Source organism: Lethenteron reissneri, chromosome 18 (assembly GCF_015708825.2).
Source record: "Lethenteron reissneri isolate LAM-NWPU_2019-01 chromosome 18, ASM1570882v1, whole genome shotgun sequence".
NCBI lineage: Eukaryota > Metazoa > Chordata > Hyperoartia > Petromyzontiformes > Petromyzontidae > Lethenteron > Lethenteron reissneri.
This window is the reverse complement of record NC_083796.1, coordinates 1,630,514-1,637,166: the sequence shown is the minus strand read 5'-3', so window position 1 is coordinate 1,637,166 and position 6,653 is coordinate 1,630,514.

The following is a 6,653-nucleotide window of genomic DNA, read 5'->3' as shown; positions in this document are numbered from 1 at the left end:
AGGGTTACTGTTAGGGCCACAGTGTGGGTTTCATGGCGGCAATCGCACCACCGTGGCTCGTGGCTCTCATTTTACGTTCACGAAGATGTGGTGCAGCATCGGCCTGGTGATGTTCTGACGCAGTTGATGGTTATACCACCAGGAGGAGGAGGAATGTCAAAGCCAGGAGGAGGTGTTTGAATCTCAAAGCCAGGAGGAGGTGTTTGGGTCTCGAATGAGGAGGTGTTTGTTCTATGTCCGCGTTTTCCCACTATGTTCGCACAGCAGCAGCTGCAGCAGCTGCATCGTCTAGGATGGGTACCAGCAGCAGCGTTCGTCCTCTTCTGGGTGAGATTCTAGGATGGGTGACAGCAGCAGCGATCCCAGAAGGGATGGGGTCGGGACTTGAGTGGGCGGCGAGGTGACGTCGTTGACGTCTCGCTTGACGATGGGTACAGTTGCCGTTGGCAACAATAATTATAAGGAGCTTTTTCACCTTTTGCTCATTTGCAACTGTTTAATAAGCGCTCACTCTGTGAGGTTTATAGCTGCGTGTGAAAGCGTTTACGGGGAAGTGACGGGGTGTGGGGTGGGGGTTGGTAGCTGGGTCACTCCGGGGATTAAATAGAAGGGGGTCCCCCCTCCCTCCCTGCCCCCACCCCCTGCCCCCCCCCCTCCCTACCCCCCATCCTCTGTCCCCCCTCCATGCCCCCCTCCTCCATGCCCCCACCCTCTGCCCCCCCTTCCTGCCCCCATCCCCTGCCCCCCACCCCCTGCCCCCCTCCCTGCCCCCCACCCCCTGCCCCCCCTCCTTGCGCCCCCTCCCTGCCACCTGCCCCCCCAAGTTTCCGTTTGCCCGTAAAATCTCAGCCGGTGCGCGCGGTGACGTCACCGGGGGCGCTATAATAGCGGCGATTGTGGCGAGAAACTCGTAAAAGCTCAGAGGGGCAAAGTGGAATTAACCACGAGGTGACATCATGTCTCCTATTAGGTACTCCCTAGCAGTACTCTAACTTGGCCCAACGATCTTTGACCAGCCCATACTGGAGATCTGCAATAAAGAGCTTCATAGCTCTTCGGATTCCTCCTGCAGTCAAAATAAAGATGTGGCTTCCTCCTGCCAGTCGCAACACTGAGCTGCCACCGCCCTCCGCCTCGCTCTTGTCTCGCTACCAGAGGTGTGGACTCGAGTCATGTGACTTGGACTCGAGTCAGACTCGAGTCATGAATTTGATGACTTCAGACTCGACTTGGACTTGCATAACAATGACTTTGTCCCACCTCTGCTCGCTACTGCCACGGTCGCTGAACGTCGATTCCTCCACCAAAATTAAAGGGAGTTAGGGGCCGTCCATTAATCACTTCACGCGATTATTGACCCCCCCCCCCCTTCGTCACACGGCGTCACAAAACGTCAGACCCCCCCCCTCAAATATGACGTCACAAAGCTCTGCCCCCCCCCCCCCCAAAAAAAAGCATGCTTCAAATCGCTTTAAACTCTTGTCATTGTAGTGCGTATTTAATGTGGCGCTGCACTCTGATCTTGTAGGAGAAAACATTTGTTAAAAAGTCTATTTCATTAAGTAGAACGTGTTGTCTATATTTATTTAAAGTTGCGCATTTTGATGTGACGTCACATTTCTCAACCCCCCACCCCGCATCGTCACACATCGTCACAAACGTCTGACTCTCCCCCCAGGTGCGTGACGTCATTTATGGACGGCCCCTTAGTGGCGCTTGTGTTGAAGCAATGCTGCTGAAATTGTGCTGCACGCCTCCCAGAGAGAGGGGCCGTGTGGCCGGTGGCAGGGCTGTATTATCCAGTAGGGCACTGTGGGCACGGTTCCTCGGGCCTACGGGAAAAAAAATAAATGTTGACCATGTTATTTTTGTTCATAATAGCGGTGTTTTTTTAGGGTTAGATCGCGTAAATATATAAATTTGTCTTTAAACCCGCCACCGCCCGACACAGCCAATTAGTAAGGGGTTGTCACGTAAACAGAACATGCCAATTCGTTACTAGCTCGGCACACCGGTGTGTTGGAGAGCAAATCCACAACATTTACAACCCAACAACCTGTATTATGGATTATATTGGTCGCGAAAGTCTACGTGTTAAACATGTTTTTGTTGTTTGTATGATAAAACAAATTTGACCAAGATTTCTTCTTGAATAAATATATTTATCTCGCAAGGATATGCAACAGTGCACATACAAAGAGGCAGAGTCATGTCAATAGGTTTCTTATTTAATTATGGCACAGACTAAATAATGAACGCATCAGCAGTAAGGACATCTGTCCAGCGGCTGGACGAATTAAAGGTGCAACAAGCGGAGTGACAGTGGCGGTAGTGGTGACATGGGGCAGCAAGCAGCAGCAGCAGCAGTGCCAGCTGTAGAAAGTTATCAGTGAAGGCCTGCGAAACAGAAATGCTTAGAAGAAGCTTAATCCGGCCCTGGCTGATGGGATGTGTCAAGCAAAAAAAATGCTTGATAATATATTTGGTTACTCTTTGGTTCTTTCGGTAAAGTCACGTAAGTAGAGATTAAAATAAAACAAAAAATAATATATCACGACGTTTCGATCGCAACACAAGCGGTCGTCCTCAGGCAGAAAAAAATAATCCAGCAGTGGAACTGCTGAACCAGCGAGAGAGCTGTTACAACACGAGGTTATATATGTGGCGATGGGCAAGCAAGCGGGGTCTGAGCTGGAAAGGAATTCCATCCCCGGATGCAAACACGTCAGTTGTGTTAATGGGGGAGATTAGGGAGAGAGATTAGCATAAAATGAGCTTCCGTCGACGCATAAGAGTATCATCCACGCATATGCGAACAACAGCAGTGTTAATGGGAGATTAGCACTATGTTGATGGGAGAGATTAGGCAGGGATATTAGGGGGGTTAGTAAGTTAATGTCATGTCTATGTGTAACACAAGCTGTGGCGCTGCCAGCTGCGCTGTGAGGCATGCGCGTCCACACAAGAAAACTACCGCAACGGTGGTCGTGTCAGTGAGACACAAAGCCCATCGCACAGCCAGAGGCTAAGGTAACAGAGGTGGCCATGTTAGTGAGACCCCAGCCCGTTAATGCAGAGGCACCTAACAGGGCAATGCAACTCAGAGAGTCGGAGATAACAGCCAAACGGCAGGGAAGAATGGATGCACCACAGCAAGTGACGACTTTGCTTGGTTAATAACGTCCTTCCAATGATTGCTCAGCTTGTACCCATCTTCTCGGTTGAAATTGTCTCTGTGTTTATATATCTGAATCGCTTCATGGACAAATCTTTGATGGTAGCCCGAAGGTTTGCAGAGTACCTTGGTCTCGGAAAAAACAATATCGTGCGAGCGCACTGCGTTATAACAATGATCAGCCACTGCAGAGGTATTGGTTCTGTAACGGGTTCCGGAGACACTTGTAGAGGTAACTTCTTTATTACAACACAACACTCCAACAGTCCTGGTACTCTGCTACAGCTTAGGTACACAGCCTAGCTACACAGCCTAGATACTCTACTCTGGCTACGCTCCGGAACTCGCCCTCACAAGGTCGTAGCGTCGGGAGTTCCAGAGTCCCAGCGCTGGCTCTCACAGCATCCCAGGGTCTTCAGATGGCTGGTCGTGGGTCTTGGGTCTTGAGTTACAACTGGGGCCGATCGTCCAGGGAGCTCCGGTTATATGCCCAGTCCCCAACGAGGGGTGGGGCCGTGTGCGCCACCAGACATCCCACAGAGCACACACAGCCCCCCCCGTTGGTGGCGCCCAGAGGCTTAAGCGTCTGGACCCCCTGGGAACCCAGCGCCTGGTGCCCAGGGGATTACGCGTCTGGACCCACCTGGGAACCCAGAGCCTACAGCAGCCCCTCCCTTCTTATGTCACTACATTACCCCCCTCTATGTAGCCTCCAGCCGTCCCGGCTGTCAATAATTAGAAAGTTTAAATTAACGAAAGGGAGAGAGAGAAGAAAAAAAAAATACGCGAGCTTCAACAGGAAAAGAAAAGAGAACAACAAAGCAACCATAAATACCATAACCAACCTGTACAACTCTACACTATATACAAGCATCAATCAACAAAAAGGTGAAGCAATGACACGTAAACAAACGACCCGCGGCCCACCTAGCCCTCCTCGGGATCCGCATAGAAAACGGGGAATTAACAACAACAAATATATAGATTCCGACGCGTTGGATGCCCAACCAACACCGGTAATCGAACCGAAATCACACAATCACCGCATGGATGGCAGGGATCCACACCACCCTGCCAGCCTCCCATCCGTCAGGTGGAGAGAAGGCGAAGACCAACATGTCGAGCATCCCTCTACACGCACTTATCCGGACGTCTGTCTACGTCCCGGGTCGAGAAGTCGTACTTCAGGGCCGACCCATGTACTGGGCAAAGAAGTCGTACTTCAGGGCTGCTCCAGTATCTACATTTTAAAAATATATATATATAAAATTTACATGACACAAACAAAATAAATCTGCCTGCTCCTGTCCATAAATGGTGGCCGCACGCATGAACCGCATCTCCAAAAGGCATCCCGTGCTTGCGTCCCAGCAGCCCTCAATGAGGACCACCACCCACATTACATGTCAACCGTTTGCACCCCCCGCCTTTCCAACGTGGCGTCTCCATCCTAAAACCGCGCACGTCGGCCATATCGGGGGGGACTTCAACCCAGTCTCTCTCCAAGACTCGCATCGCAGCATATAGCTGTACCGACCGATCTGAGACCCAACCTCTCTCCAAGACTCGCATCGCAGCATATAGCTGTACCGACCGATCTGAGACCCAACCTCTCTCCAAGACTCGCATCGCAGCATATAGCTGTACCGACCGATCTGAGACCCAACCTCTCTCCAAGACTCGCATCGCAGCATATAGCTGTACCGACCAATCTGAGACCCAACCTCTCTCCAAGACTCGCATCGCAGCATATAGCTGTACCGACCGATCTGAGACCCAATCTCTCTCCAAGACTCGCATCGCAGCATATAGCTGTACCGACCGATCTGAGACGACCCATTGTTCACTCCCTGCACAACATGCACCCTAACAACTGAGGGATACAGTCCCAACGTAACGGGACAACTACACCTGAACACCACGAATCTCCAGCCCACTGTTTCAACGCGCCTCGGAGTGTTTCAATCTCCGGGCCGTCAGGGTGAGCCTACTGCTCCAGACGTACCACGGAGGGTCTCAACCTCCGGGCCGTCAGGTCAAGCCGTCAGCTATTCCATGACGGGACCACACTCTCCGAGCCATGTGAGCGCACAGCCCACTAGGCTAGACATGCCACGGAGTGTTTCAATCTCCGGGCTGTCAGGTCAAGCCGTCAGCTATAGCATGACGGGACCACACTCTCCGAGCCATGTGAGCACACAGCCCACTAGGCTAGACATGCCACGGAGTGTCTATCTCCGGGCTGTCAGGTCAAGCCGTCAGCCATAGCATGACGGGACCACAACTCTCGTGTTAGACACGCAACACCCGCTGGGACATCCTGGTCAGGATCTGCACCCCAAGATATTTGAGAGCCAGCATGACAACTCCAAATCCTTGGCAGCATGTCACCATCTCAAGATAAATGCCCCATACAGTATATACATCGTTAACAATGACAGCACAAGCTATACATTAACAATCACGAACAAAGCTCAATATAAACCATACATTGTTAACAATCACAAGCAAAGTTTCGCACACACATTGACAACACTCACGGGCGAAGCTCCACACAGTTTACCCAACAACAGTCACGACTCCCCGACGACAACGAAGAAAATATCAACAAAAAAATCATTAATCCGGAGCGCGTAAAATGTACGAAGTGTCAGGGGCCTGGTCTCCCGACCTCCAACCTTTGGCCAGAGCAGCAAAGGCGGCGAGCAGCGTGTCGGTCCATGTGCCGGCCCCGGCGCTGGTTACAGTAACAATGGCGCCCTCACTGTCCGCTCGCAGCGCTGATGACGCGGTGTGCTAGGTTGCCAACAGCTGTCACCCGGCGGTGAGGGACGCAGCGCTGATGACGCGGCGTCGTCGGGTTGGCACACGCTGGGCCCGGAAGTGACGTCGCTCCCAGCGGTCACTGCTCCTCTGGTGGAAGTGATGTCATTCCCGGAAGTATCCCTCACATCCGTGGGGGGAATGGCGGCGGCGTTGGGCTCGGGCGAGCGCCGCGCCTCCTCTCTCCCTCCCGCCATCGCCCGCGAGCACCGCAGCTCGCCCAGGAGGGAGGCGGTGGCGCAGAGCAGCTCTGCAAGGCAAAGCAGCGCCTCCTCCATCTCTGCTCCCAACGCTGGAGAGGGGACGGTCGGCGGAGCAGACAGCTGCTCAGCCGGCGGTGCAGCGTCGCTGTCGGCCGGCGTTGGCCGCCCCATCGCTGCCTGCTCCTCTTCATCGCCGTCAGGACTGAAGGTACGTGGCTTACTTCTTGTCTCCATAGCCACTTCTAACACCAAATGTAACGGGTTCCGGAGACACTTGTAGAGGTAACTTCTTTATTACAACACAACACTCCAACAGTCCTGGTACTCTGCTACAGCTTAGGTACACAGCCTAGCTACACAGCCTAGATACTCTACTCTGGCTACGCTCCGGAACTCGCCCTCACAAGGTCGTAGCGTCGGGAGTTCCAGAGTCCCAGCGCTGGCTCTCACAG